Genomic DNA, 14,621 nt, shown 5'->3' on the forward strand with positions numbered 1-14,621 from the left:
CCAGCTAATTGGCCTTTTCTAACTCTATTTAATTTAACCCACTTGCAAGCAAACCGAATACCAGGGTATCCCAATATAATATATATTTTAATAAATTGCATATTTATGGACATTTTGTCCATTTCAAACGAAAATATGCAAAGCATTTGCAGTGCACAAATATTTATGGGCCACTCAGCTGGAGTATGCCCGCATTTTGTTGGGCTGTGCGCACAAAATAACTTTGCTGATTAACTTGAAATTCCGTTTGCCATTTCCATGTGCCGAATGTAATTTACTGCGTTAGCTTTGTGCAAATATTTTCAGCTGTACAACTGGAGGTATACTTAATATTGGTTATCAAAGCAATCGGAAAAGAATAGCAACAACAAGCGCAGTTTATATGGAATTTAAACCTTTTCAAACTCAAGATCAGGCCTTGATTCAGCTCGTGGCCAACAATTTATGTGCTCGCTGTGATTTGTGATTTGCAATTTGTTTGGCATTTGAAAAATGTCTCATTTTATTTTTCTTGCTTATTGAGAAATTGACACTTGCGAGACGAGTGTCGCAGTTGGAGCATTGACCCTACTCGGCGTCTGTTTATCTTGCACTGATGAGGCAGCTGATGTTGCAGCTAGAATGTTGTCAGGACTACAACAACTTGAGGCAGAGTAATACATTTTGAAGCGTCCACTCGGCCACGCCCGACTGGTTAGTGGAGGCATCCTTGAACACGCCTCCAACCAACACATAATTCGTTTTGGCCACATGCGAGTGCCTCTTGAGGCCAGACTAACAAATGCAAACAGTTTATGGTTCATATGAGTTCGCAATTGGCATTAAGCATACAAATGCTGAGCAAATATAATTTATTTCTGTGTGTGACTGTGTGTGTGTGTGTGTGTGTGTGGCGTGTGTGTGCATACACATACATACGGCATTTTCTATGCATTTTTAATGCTTATTTGCTAACAAAAAATGTGGGGCAGGCAAAAGGAAGCTTGAGCCGCAAAAATATTCAATTATTTCCCTTTAGAAAAGAATTATGTAATGGAATTATTTTGTTGTCACAAAATTTAAAATGTATGCTTAAACAATTATGCAAGTTGGAGTACTTTTTTGAGGATGGGTGTTGCTTGTCGCTTCTCAGTCGCTTTCGAGAAGATTTAAAGAAGAAGTGCTTCTTTTCTTATTACCAAATTCGCGATACAGAAGATATAAAAGCGATAGCAGTCCTTGCTCGCATAGTCTAATATATTGCCCCAAATATTGAAATGCCAAATTTCCCATCAATAATATCATTGATTTTTTGTTTTAACTGCAAATACTTAATCTTACTCAATAACGCAACCGTTTTATAGGGTTAAAGTGCAGAAATAATTGCGAGCTGCCAAACTGTAGTACATCATTAAAATGCCAGCACATGAGCATTATTTTTGGAGCGGGTTTTTTGGGGGCTGTGAGTTATGCAAGCCAGGGCCAATTACGAAAATGTCCCATCAAATTGCCTGGGGCCATTGCCTAATTTGTCTTGGCAGCATCCTGCCGGGCAGCTGGAGTAGCCCTGGGGCCAAGGTCATAGTGAAAGCAGCACAAAATCACGAATGACATGGGTGCGACTACAACGGACGTGTGTCCTAATAATGTTAGCCATATGGGTCGGTCCCTTCAAGTCAACCCTAAACTCACTCCTTTTGCGCATCCGCATTCAACGTGCAAATTCATGTTGTGTGCGTGTGTGTGTGTGTGTGTGTGTGTGTAATTCTCTAGAATCGCATATTTTTTTCATATTCCTGTGGTCCAAGCTTCTTGGAATTTCATTACAGCATGCTACACCCAATGCCTGTCAGCCCAGCGCCCACAAATGGGCGTGGGCCAAGCGCTGGCCAAGCCAAAGAAGCGAAGTAAAAAACAATAAAGAACGACCAAATACCCTTGTTTATGGCTTTGGAGATATGTGAGAGTAACGAGAGTAATTACAGAATATTTTACAAATTTCTGGAAAACGCGAATACAAAAGCTCAAGAAATGATGGTAAGATTCTTCCAATAGAGCTTTACGATATAGTAGTAAGACGCTGATAAAGTGTTGCCTTTATGTTAGGATAGGTTTCTCATTCAAGTACTTGTTCTTCAAAGGATTGTTTCTATGGGAGCTATGTGACAGCTCCTGAGGATTTTTTTAAACATGGGAGAGTTGTATGCAACTCGACTCGGCTCTTGTTATTGATACGAAGATGCTACATTTCATCACAAAATGATAAGACTCTCGACAAGAGTATTAAAAAGAATAAGTAGAGAGTGAGAGAGAGAGAGCATCATGAAAAATTTCAACAACGTGTGTAAGTGCCAGTCGCAGTTTGAGTTTGAGTTTGAGCTTCAGTTTGAGTGTTTGGGTATTCGAGTGTACCCCAGTGTGAGTGCAGCTATGCGTAAAATATTCAGCTAACAATTTTTTTGCACTCACTTTTTGTTGGCTTTGCGAGTACTTTGCGGCCTCTGGGAACGAACATAATTTAAATTTATGACCCGCTGCTAGTTATATTCTTTACATTTTTGTTGACTATAAATTATGTGTGCGCATCTAATTAGTTTGTGCAACAACAGACGACAGGTTGCTTGCAGCTTATAGATTGTGCTGGGAGATGGGGACAGGCGTAAGAGTACGAGAAGGAGAGGGATAGAGGAAGAGCAAAAAATCACGTATGTCAATAATTCTTTAAGAGAAAGAGCAGAGAGAATCAAAAGAGGGAGAGAGAGAGAGGGAAAGATATTAAATTACGTTTGGCGTCATTTGAATTTATGAAAATCGCATAGAAAGGCAACACACGATTTGTTGCCAGGCACCAGCATTGATAAATAATAAACTTGTAGAGTCTTTAACGTTGAAGCTTTTTTGTACACACCACTGAGAGTCATATCAAAAATATACGCAACCAAGGGAACACACATTACTATTAGCTTATATAAAAGCCCATTCATTGAACATGTATATATTTATGTGTGTATATAAATCAAGCATTTGACCTTCTGTGCATAGCGATTCATATTGTATGCCCGATGGAAAAGTTTAGCCAATTACAAATGACCGTAAACCATACAAAAAAAAAAGAAAGAAAAAGAAGCAGACCCTTAGCAACGAGCAAGTTACACATCAAAGGTAAAAATTATGCTTACCATCAGCTGCAGATACAGATACAGATACAGATACAGCTAAAGATACAAATTCAGATACAAATACAATAATAAAATGTCTGCCAGAGTTTTACGTAACAAATAGATGGATAAACACATACAGCACACAATGGCACGCCCATACAATTAACAAAATACAAGGCACAAACAAAAAATACACACACACACACACACACACACACACACACACACACAACACACAGAGCCAAACAACTACAATACCTGTTTCTATTGTAAGCAATTGTGCAATCAGAATTGCGCTGATGTGCGACATAATGTGATTGTGTGTTCTGTGCCAGCCTGCAATGGCTGAGTGTGTTGTGTGTGTGTGTGTGTGTGTGTGTGTGTGCCCTCTCACTCGGTCTCACGTTCGCTTTATTGTTGTTGTGCGGCTGCTACAAATGGCGCCAATGAAAATTCAACTATGTTGAACTGTGCGGCTTTCAAGTCAAAGGTAAATTGTTAAAAATTCCAAAAAAGCTGTGTGTGCGTGTGTGTGGGTGTAAGCTGTGCTTGTGTGTGTGTGTGTGTACTATGCTTGTACTATGTAAGCATGGCAGGTATGAGCGAATCTTGCAGCTAGTCACCATTACAAGTATTTCATATACAAAATTCAATGTTGCCTACATCCGCTGCCTGATTTGATTATACTCTATGCTCAACAGCACTGCAGCGGGGTATATTAGCTGTTGAATTGGGCGTAACTTCAATGCGAACATGAATATATGAAGCGTTTATAAAGTGTTGTAATAACTACAGTGCACACATTCATATGGTTTATAATTCGTAAAGCAACCTAATTGGTATCTGTGCGTCGCATACAATGTGTATGTAAAGTGGCAGCAATTCAAAATGTTTTCATTTTCATTTTACATTCAATAGGCGTGTGAGTGAGTGACAATCATCAACAGCATCATCATCATCATTAGCAACAGCATCATCAGCAGCCTGAATAGTCAACAACTCAGCTCTGCGCCCGATTTTATACCCTGCACGCACTGATGCTGAGAAAGAAGGGTATAATGCTTTTGAGTAAGTGTATGTGACAGGCACAAGAAAGCACATTCGCAACTACAAAAATGTCTAATATATGTTGTATACACACATTTAAATGTCGTATTCGAATGCGAGGTGTTCTCAATCAATTTGCGATAAAATTGAGTTAAGCAAAGAAGAAGCTCAGCTCAGAGTATCGCCTAGTCGGACACTGCCGACTAAAGCACTTTTTGTTTTTTGGGTGTCGCACTTTCATTTCGTCTCATTTCCGCTGGCTGCGATCGGTTGCAGAGATGTGTGTGTGTGTGTGTGTGTGTGTGTATTAGTGTGTGAGTTAAAGCATATGAAATTGAATACCGTTAAATGGTCTGTCCCAACTCTGATTCGGGTCGATTGCGGATGCGGGTGCGGGTGCGGGTGCGGGCATTCGCTCGCCGGGCAATGTTTGCCTGCCACTCAGCTGTCATGTTTGATTTGCACATGAGTGAAATGCAGAAAATTGTGCGCACAAATGGGCGGCAATTGGGCGTTGCTGAATGCCAGTGTGTACACACTTATATGCACACACAGAGCCCGTTTCCCAAACTTATATTTGGCCAACTTTTATGTGCTATGTATGTGAATGTGCCAAATAGTGGCCGTTGTTCAAATCCGCAAGGATTTTGCATTGTCATGTCCTAGCTATGTGTGTCGATTTGAGCCCTTGATAGCAAGTTTCAATCATACACAATTGCCACTAAATGCTAGTGCTGGGATTAGGCCATCAATATGTGGCCCATAATCAAACTGTTAAGCCCCCAGTTCATAATCTTAAATAGGCTTGCCAGCCAGACACGCTTCACGCTTGTTTGTGCCGCAAATGCTGCCACAAATTGGTGCCAACATTTCCAGGAAACATTTCGCATGGTGTCAAACAGCTGCACTCAAGATTAACACATCTTGTTTACAGCTTCAATTTCTGGGAATTTCGCATATTCTCGCTTCCCGGAATCGTAAATGAACTTCAATTGCAATTTGACATGCAGCCGAATTACGAGCTTGATTAATGTGAATATGAATATGCATGATGGCGGAAAAAATTGATATGTAAGTAAACAATTAATATAATTATTAGTAAAAAACCACAAACTATCAATTGGAGTTGGAGGACTCTTTTGGACTCTGATCTACGATTCGCAACCTACCAATGCAAATTAACTGATTGATTTGCCAACTACAATTCATTTATTTGTTAAACGGAAACTTATCAAAGTTATTTAATATGATTTACGCACGAAACTAAATGGAGAACTTAAGCGAAATGTAAGCAGAAACACTTAGGAGAAAAGTCTTTTAAAGGATGTTCCAAAAAGAAGCTTGTCTTTTCAATAAATGTTACTTTAATCAGGATATATATATATATATATATCCTTTTAATGAAATGGGTATAATTATGCACATAAGGCGGCATATCTTATTCCGTATAGTACATAAAGTCCTGAATGCCATATATCTGCCATTTAAATTAAATAAGGTAGGGACTATTAGCACAGAAGTTAATTCAGAATGCATTTTACAGGGAGTGGGGCAAAGGGAAGACTTACGAAACGTTCGCTGTTTAGGATATCTGCTAGTCGAACACTGCCAACGAGTGCTCTGCACTTGCTTGGCATTTTCTATTTAATTTTGATAGAAATCCTTAAATCAACAGTCCATAGACATCATTTCCATTTCCATCATTTCGTGCGCGTTGTTGTCATTTTAAGTTTACATTTTGATCAGCAGCAGCAGCAGCAGCAGCAGGAGGAGAAGCAATGCTGATGACAGCGATGGCATTTCATTAGTCAAGGCGGCAATGACAGACTGACGGACTGACTGACTGGCAGACTGACTGACTGAGTAACAGATGGACAAACTGAAGCTCGCTGCTTTGTTTTTGACATCGCCGTCGCTCGTTTGGACCGCACGTGGCAGCGGTTTATGATGCCTGAACGAACAATGAAAGCCAGCTCTGTTTGTGTGTGTGTGTGCGTAGATAGGAGCTGGCAGGATGTCGAAATGTCCTGATAGATGTCGCTCTGGGCAAGTCGCGTGCTCGTCAGTTAACAGCGCCAGGATGCTGTCCCAGCACGAACTTTTGCAGAAGCGTGTGCGCTGAACCGTTGACAGCCAGTTTGACAGTCAGTCAGTTTGACAGTCAGTTAGTCAGTCAGTCAGTCAGTTAGTCGGTTAGTGAGTCAGTGAGTCTTTTGTGTGGTCATATGGTTACATTTATCAGTTAGTCGCCCAGACATGCAGCTAACCATTAAGCGCTTGTATTCCTCTTGCCACATTTCAATTTCATTCAGCTGCAGCTCCCTTTATGCCACACCCGCCCACACCCCCCCCCCCCCCCACACCCACTCCTCGGCCCTTACTCAAGCGTAACAACTACTGTTTCAACGGAAATTGATTTTTGTACTCGAACGCTTTCGTATGAGTCCCCAGTTACTGAGTCCCAGTCGAACTGGGCCCCACTTTGCTGTCCGGCGCGTAATTTATATTGTGCCAAGTTGGGGCCATAAATTGTCTTCGGGTGCGCATTGCAATTGCATTCATTATTCGCACCTCAGATTTTAATTAGATTTCAATTTCGCCAAACGCAAATCGCATTTCAATGCACGTTCTGGCATTGAGGCCGACTTATGTCTGCGGCAACTGCGATAGCAGCCAGCCAGGCTGCCAGAGAAACAGAGAAAGAGAGAGCTGGAGAGAGAGAGAGAGAGAGAGAGAGAGGGAGTCGGACTGGCAAATAGTTGGCCAAATCGGCTCGGCCGTGCCAAAGGCTGCAGCTGCGTCAAGGACATTCAAGTTTTGTGCAGCTTTAGAGCTCCGGAACCCAGCCGCAGACTGGAATTTGTTGCTGCCGTTCCTGCTGCTGCCTCTGCTGCTGCCTCTGCTGCTGCTGCTGCTGCAACTGATGTGGCATAGTGCGCAATTTACTGGCATTAAATTGTCTTGTTATTCAGCTATTGTGCATGCCTGTGTGTGTGTGTGTGTGTGAGTGTGTGTGTGTGTGTAGATTTCTTTCATTTAGTTAGTTCTAACTTATCGCCCGCTGCAGAGAGTTTTACTTTGTTGCCCCTGGTTTTATATTTCATTAAAATCGCATCAAAAGCTTTTGCAAATTAATTAAATGCCAAAAACAATTACAAATTCAGCGAAAATACGCAGTTGCCCGGCAACGGATTCACTTCAGCCAGTTGCTAATGAGCCACGTGTAATTATCATTTGCAATCTGAAAGCAATTCAAATGTGCCACACTACAAAAATGTCTACTTTGAATATATAATCCTCAAAAGCATGCCTAAGCATCTCTAAAGAAGTCACAATTTGATTTCTCATTTAAACAAAGAATTATTAAAGGGTTATTGCGAATAGACTATTTTCTTGCCCAAGAAATTACACAACTCTCGGGCATTTCACTTTGTTTTCAAGTGTAGCAAAGCCAAAGGAACTCAAACAATGTTTATTTTTGTGTTTAAGAATAACATATAAAATTAACTAACTAACTAAATAACTACCCAACAAATTAAGTTTAGCTAAGAATAAGTGAATTCCTATCATCTAATAAAGTGTCAGTCTTTCTATGAAAATTTAAATGACATCAAGTCCGAAAACTACGTCGAATTAATGGCGAGTTCATGAACTTTGTATCTAAAATTCGGACATTTGGAGCGCCTGCAGCGACTGTCTGGCGCCGAGCAGACTTGCTAAATTGATTTTGCATTTGAGGCGACAAAACGTAAATTAAATATGTAAATTATGTGAAATGCAAGCAGTGCATTGATAAGATTTGTGCCCCCCAAAAAAAAACCAAAAAGAAGCATATGAATCGTATAAAGGGTTTGCTGTGTGTGTGGCAGGAAAAAGTGCAGAAATCGGCTTACAAAATACGCTTGCTGTCGCCTCAGGGGGTAGCTCTTTATGGCAGTTATTTTGTTTTTGCTACAGCATCACACAATCGATTTTCGTCCTGGGTATATTATGTAGCTGTATGTGTGTGTGCGTGTGTTTTTTTGTGCCTTTGCCTGCCAGCCTAAAATGGCAAATTGAGTTTGCGGCGTCCGAGCAGCCAGCACAAGTTGATAAAACTTGCGACCGTTTCACGTTCAACGTGGCGTATAAGTGTTTTTTCTTGTAAGTCACACGTACAGCTAGTGTGTCTCTGTGTGTGCGCGCGTGTGTGTGTGTGTGTATGCTATGTATCTATGTATTTTTATTTGTATTTGTATTTTGCGCTCTGCTTCTGTGTGTGTATCTGCCCTGTTTGTTTGCCACTTCAACTCTGTCAGGGCTTACAGATTCTGTGTTGTCTTTTTCTGGCCCTGTGTACATGTGTATAGGCTGTGTGTGTGTGTGTGTGTGTGTATTTGTGCGCGTGTGTTCGTTGTGTGAGCTTAGCATTTTCTTCGTGCCTAAGTCAAATAATGCGCCAACACATCATTTCACACTTAAATGCTGTAAAAATATGCATTAAGCTTTGGCGCTTGAATTCATTTGTATTTCTGGCCCTTTTACATATATTTTACATATGCCTGTTTCATTCCATTACGTTCCACTTACAAATAACTATGGCCAACTAGGCTGATATTGTCTAATTTTTTGTGAGCCCCAAAAAGCATACTATGGCAAATGTATTGGGAATTTATAACGCCATAATGAGTCGCCGGCGCAAACTATGCATAAACCTCTATGCAATAGGGTTCCTTCCAACTGTTTAATAAATGAAGCAATTCAAAAATAAAGTAAAACACTGACGTTCCATTCCACTACATTTCACTTAAAATATATATTTACATAGCTCTATGTTATAAATGTCCCATTTTAAAATAGCCCGAAAAAGTATGCTATAGAAATGTAGTTTGTAGTTATCTGTTATAAATTGCCCAATTTATAACAGCCCGAAAAAGTATGCTACATATTTTGCCTGTTATATAGTTTGCTCAACAGGCATGTTTCATTCCATTCTATGCCACTACAAATATAGTTACCCACGCCCTAATATGCCGAAAAAGTATGCTACAGAAAATGGGTTTGTAGGAAACTTAAAAAAATGGGGCATTTTATGACAGCCCGAATAAGTATGCTACACAAAATGAGTTTGTAGTTAATTGTCACTAGTTTGACTTCTATATAGTTTGCTCAACAGGCATGTTTCATTCCATTCTATTCCACTACGAATATACCCAAGCCTAAGGGCCCTAAAAAGTATGCTATACAATATTTAATTTCCGTTGATTTAGGTGTTGTGCCAGGCACATATCTTTATAGGTTTTTCTACTGCTCTTCACTTGTGTTTTTTATTTTTATTTATTTTTTTTTTTTCTTACTTACATATCTCAATTGCTGTTTGAATGGAGCACGGCGGTTGTCGTTTGTTCTGACTGTTGTTGTTGTTGTTTGTGCTTTGACTGGCAGCATCAATCTCTGTTCAGTTGAAGCATTTGGCATCTAACACGGGCAGAGTCTATTGCTGTTGCTGCTGCCGCTGTTTCTGTTTGCTTTATGCCTGTCGCGCCGGGGGCCAAATACACCTCAGTTATTGTTGTTGTTGTTGTTGTTGTTGGTATATATATTTATTTCGTGCCTTGCTTACAAAAAGCAAGCAGCGGCGCCCAGCAACAAGCTTGTAAAGGGGCAACTCAACTGAAGTTGAGTCCAAAAATATGAAGCGCACAATATATTTTTAGTTGTCGGGCCGCAGACAGACACACGCACAAAGCACACACACGCTTTGCTTGCCTGAGTGTGCGTGTGCGTGTGTGTGTGTGTGTGTGTGTGCGTGTGTGTGGTTTTGTATGTATTTGCCTTGATATTTTAAGTATCCTGTTTGCGTTTTGCGGACTTCGGCTGCTGCCTTCTTTTTGGCGCTGCGCTGTTTTGCTTTATTCTTTGTTTAGTATTATTTGCGTAAATGGCATTTACGTTCGCCTCTTTTCGACACGTTGTTGGCTTTACATCAATTCAATTCAATTCAATTCGATTCGATTCAATTCGTGTAAAATGTTTATATGTGATTTACATCTATCTTTGTTATCAATAAGATAATTAACAACAGATGTTGCTTTCCTTCTTAGAATTTGGTTTTTTTTTATTGTTGCTTATTGTCAACGTTCATGGGATAGTCTTCGACAGGTGCAAATAACCAGGTGCAAATTGTATGCTTAAAACTAATTTATTGTCACACTCACATTTAAATACGCTCACTTTTTGTTTAAGCTTCAATTTCTGCTAATGTCTTATTATTGTCTTTTGGCTTGATTCTTAAGAAATGCAAAATCAACTTTGTGCTGTTGCTTTTTTAAATATTCCGTTATTCCGTTATTCTCTCTCGGTTAAAGTGCCGTTATTTTTGTGTCTTACGCTTTGCTTCATTCATTGCTGTTGTTGTTGCTGTGCTGCTGCTAGCTTAAGTTTCAGCTGCTGCTCCAGCGGCCGTTTGTCTCTGCTGCTGTTGTTGTTATTACTGCTGCTGCTGGTGTTGGTGTTGGTGATGGTGGTGGCACCGTTGCACGCGCCGCACTCGTAGCACGTGCTATGGCCACGACGTCAGTCTACGACAACCGCCTACGCACTGCAAGCACTTCGTCGCGTCGCGGCCATTTCAATTACAAGTTCATGGAAGAGCGCGCACAGCAGAAAAGTAAATCCTAACATCGATAAACACAAGCCAAAAACAAACAAACAACGATAGACATCGTTTTCAAAAATTGATTTCGATTTTCAAACCGTTTTGTTGCCTGTCTCATGCCATGCCAGTAGCATGATTTAAGTTAACATGTCACTCACATTAATTAATAGCAAAAAACATAATTTACTTTGCGTGTGTTCGCATTAATTAGTTGTTGAATGTGTTCAACAGTCAAGCGCCAAAACACGCATCGATTTATGCGATATATCGATATAAGTGCTTACCGCTCTCTCTCTCTCTCTTAAGCTGGTGAATTTCGCACCTCTTGCGCGCCTGTTGGCATGCATTAGATTTTACACAGCTGCTGCCGGGGCCGGCAACGTATTAACTTGCCTTGAATGTGTGCCCAGAGAGCGCTGCCCGACTCTCTCTCACGCAACAAACTCACCACACTGGCGCTCTCTTTGGCTTAGCAGCAGCCGCTTAGCCGCTGCTAGCTTGAAAGTGAAAGCCTCAGCCGGGCTTTTTTCAATAAATGCCGTTATCGAGTTGGATTGAAGGGTATATTGATGAGCTTGATGAATATTAGACACAGCATGTTTGTTGTTTTATGCGCATAAATGAGCAACAGTGGCACAGTTATTCAAAAGAGAGCACTTGAAATTAAACAAATGAAAGCTTAACACAGACTCAGCTAAAAGCGATTACAGGGCATACGCAAGTCGTGCTTGTAGGTAGATGTAGCACTTTACAGCTTGCCTTATGCATAATGCGTGCGTGCGTGTGTGTGTGTGTGTGTTTGTGCAAAAGACTGTGCTTGCAATTAGCCATTGTTGATTTTATTTATTGCCTGCTTGTAAGCATGTGCATGTCCTTGCACTTGGCAGCTTAACACGTTGTGAACGTGGCCGTACGTGAGCATCTAAGCGGCTCTTCCGCTTTGTGTCTGGGTCTCGTTTATCGTTATGCACCGTTAAGCAAAAACAAAACGCAAAGCGCAGGCTACGATAGACAAGGATAGAGGATGTGCAGCAGCCGGACCGGGGTCCTAGTGCCAAGAAGGAAGTCATAAATTTTCCAAATGGTTAACAGGTGCATTTGAAATGCTCGCACACTTCTGCACGTGTGTGTGTGTGTGTGTGTCCTGCTTAAATCGAGATAGTTGAAGCCAACTTTTCAACTAGCTCTTTATACGTTCTACCAGCAGTTCCATAAGCACAGAAATCAATCATACGCTGACGTCTGCTCTCTGACCATCTGTCAGAAGAGCAAAGAATATGTGTGCGTGTGTGTGTGTGCTTGTGTGTGTGCTTGTGTGTTTGCCCCGACCCCGACGTTCTCACTTACCGTTAGTTGGGGGAACTGCGACTATACCGAAGTGCAACTGCGGAATGAATGCCAGCTAAAGCGGACAGACAGCTGAAGCCTTTGAGTGCTGCGACTTTGGTGTGGCTCATGAAAATTCCAACGAGTTGAAGTTGCGTTTCTGTGTCACGATGGAAATTTATGCAGATTTGTGGCCAACAGCGATTGTGAGTCAGCGGAAATTCTACGACCCGACGCCTGGCAAATACGTGCAGGAACCTTCCCCTCGAAAACAAACAAACCAACACACATACACTCACAGCTCCTGCCTGTTGCATGGCAATGCGTATGTGTGTGTGTGTGTGTGTGTGTGTGTGTGTGTGTGTGTGAGTGTGTATCTTTTAGGGGCACTGGAGCAATGTGGCGTTAATAAGTGCAATTTATGCGGTAAATGCGATAGCAAATAGAATGTGGCAACATATACAAATAGTTTAATTTCAGTGTAAACAGTTGCAATATACCGTAAAGGCGTCGAAATTAACACTGGCTCTCTCAGTTATCTGTTAATTCAAATAACTAGTGAATTGTCTATGTTAATAAAATGTTAAACTGCATAAAAAGAGAATTCTTGCGCTCCTATTTTGGTTTTAAGCGCAGCTTAAGCAGCATATTAACAGATTGCAGAGCATATGCACTGCTAATTAACATACTATGTATATTTATATTAAGAGTGAGAAGGAAGAATATGATTAAAATAATGCAGAGTACAGCCCCAATAAGCTATACCCTATGCTTGGACTGAGGATCTTAAGTGACGGCTTGTGCTCTCTTATATCAATTTCTATTTATTGGATCAACAATGCAGCGTTACAGTAGAATGAGATTTAAGAGAAATTTACGCAAGTTAACATAGCAAGAGCAGCATTGCGCTCTCATTGGCGCAATTCAAAAATGAGCCCAGCAAGAGAAGCTTAACGCTCTTTCAATGAACGGCTTGATTCCAAAGACAAGCAAGGCGAGGCGCTGCTTAGCCGCAACATGTGTCTAGATTTAAATAAGAGAATAAAATAGAAAATGTTAAGTAGTTGCATAATGAAAGCGCAACTCTTAAGAAACTCCATTTGCAATGCCGAAGGCAGCATCAAACGCACTTGAGCAGCGATAAGGATATACAATTTAGCCAAGGGCCGGGTGGCAGCTAATCGGATTTAATTTAATTAGTTGCCCGTCTCAAAGGCAATGGTCTTGGCCACTAAGCTGCAGCGGTGACATTGAAGTACGCTACACACAATGGGCACAGCAACAACAACAACAACAACACCGGCAGCAACAACACCAACAGCTGACAGCAAGCGCGCACCTAAGGACAAAAAACAAAAGCGAACGCCAAGAATGAAAAGCACTTGATAGCATTTTCATTACTCACTCTCACACACACACACACAATTGCGTGTTGATTTCTGGTGCGTATGTTAAGAGAGCGCAGGCAAGAAAAAAAATGTCCGCATGTTTCATGGCAAATTGTCAGGTGCTAAGCTTTGATAAAGTGCTCAACGGGCGAAAAGTTAAGCCCACGCACTGCACACCCATACTAGCACACATACACACACATACACATATATGTATATTTATATATATATATATATATATATATCTACGCACGCATAAACTGCGCACAAAATTGCCTGAACAAAACGCAGACACGAACATTTGTTCAATGCGCGCCTCAACTCTCTTTTGTTTGCTCTGTCGTCAGCTCGCGCTGCGCTTGGCACAGGTCAATTTCGAGTTTTGGCTTTTTCGCAAGTTTCTCTCTTTGGCAAGTTTCAATATGGAAAATTTGTTGGTCAATTTTGGGCGCAGGTAACTGTAAAAGAATTGCCTGTAGCCAATTCATATGAGCGCTATACATACAAGCATGTGCATGTGCGTGTATATGTGTGTGTGTGTGTGTGTGTGTGCTGGGTTTTTTGTTTATGAAAAGTGTTATTGTTTGACTTTGAACTTTGCCACTTGTTTGTCGTTCGTGCTTTAGGCAGCGAGGGTGGCCTGGGCGTAAGGAGGTACAGTGTATGTGTGTGTGTGTGTGCTATGGACCAAAGTTGATGACAGGCCCAAACAATATCATAAAATTTAATGCGCTCATTTTTCATGGGCTAACAGAGGCAGAGGCAGCGGCACGCACACGTTCGCTCACACACACACACATACATACACACATGCACGCATGCACACAGAGAGCAGGCCCAAGCCAAATAAATCATAAGCGCAAATTTTATCACTTTATTTTTGTGCTAGCTTATTTAAAATGATTGAAGTGTTACGTTCTTAGAGGCTTTACGTGAAACTAATGATGCAGTTACTCATAATGGTTGTTCACAAGCACGGTAATATATATATACCATAGTTGGTTTTAAGAATTCGAATGGATGCTAAAGAATGCTTAAAGTTTGGCGCCAATTGCAACAACAGTGCTGCCAACTTGTTAATAT

The 14,621-nt window shown here is 41.0% G+C and overlaps 1 protein-coding gene across 3 annotated transcripts in view; it reads right to left on the reverse strand.

The window, feature by feature from the left end:
- Corin (corin serine peptidase) overlaps positions 1 to 14,621 on the reverse strand; it is a 32,877-nt gene that overhangs the window by 14,598 nt on the left and 3,658 nt on the right. For 2 of the 3 annotated variants that reach the window (XM_032435675.2, XM_002050295.4), the window contains exon 1: positions 9,528 to 10,773. The exons of the other annotated variant lie outside the window; for it this stretch is intronic. The gene's annotated coding sequence lies outside the window, so the exon portion shown is untranslated. Of the gene's footprint in view, positions 1 to 9,527; positions 10,774 to 14,621 lie in introns of those variants that run through there. 3 annotated transcript variants of the gene reach the window in all.

The sequence above is a fragment of the Drosophila virilis genome, chromosome 5, assembly GCF_030788295.1.
Source record: "Drosophila virilis strain 15010-1051.87 chromosome 5, Dvir_AGI_RSII-ME, whole genome shotgun sequence".
NCBI classification, from domain to species: Eukaryota; Metazoa; Arthropoda; class Insecta; order Diptera; family Drosophilidae; genus Drosophila; species Drosophila virilis.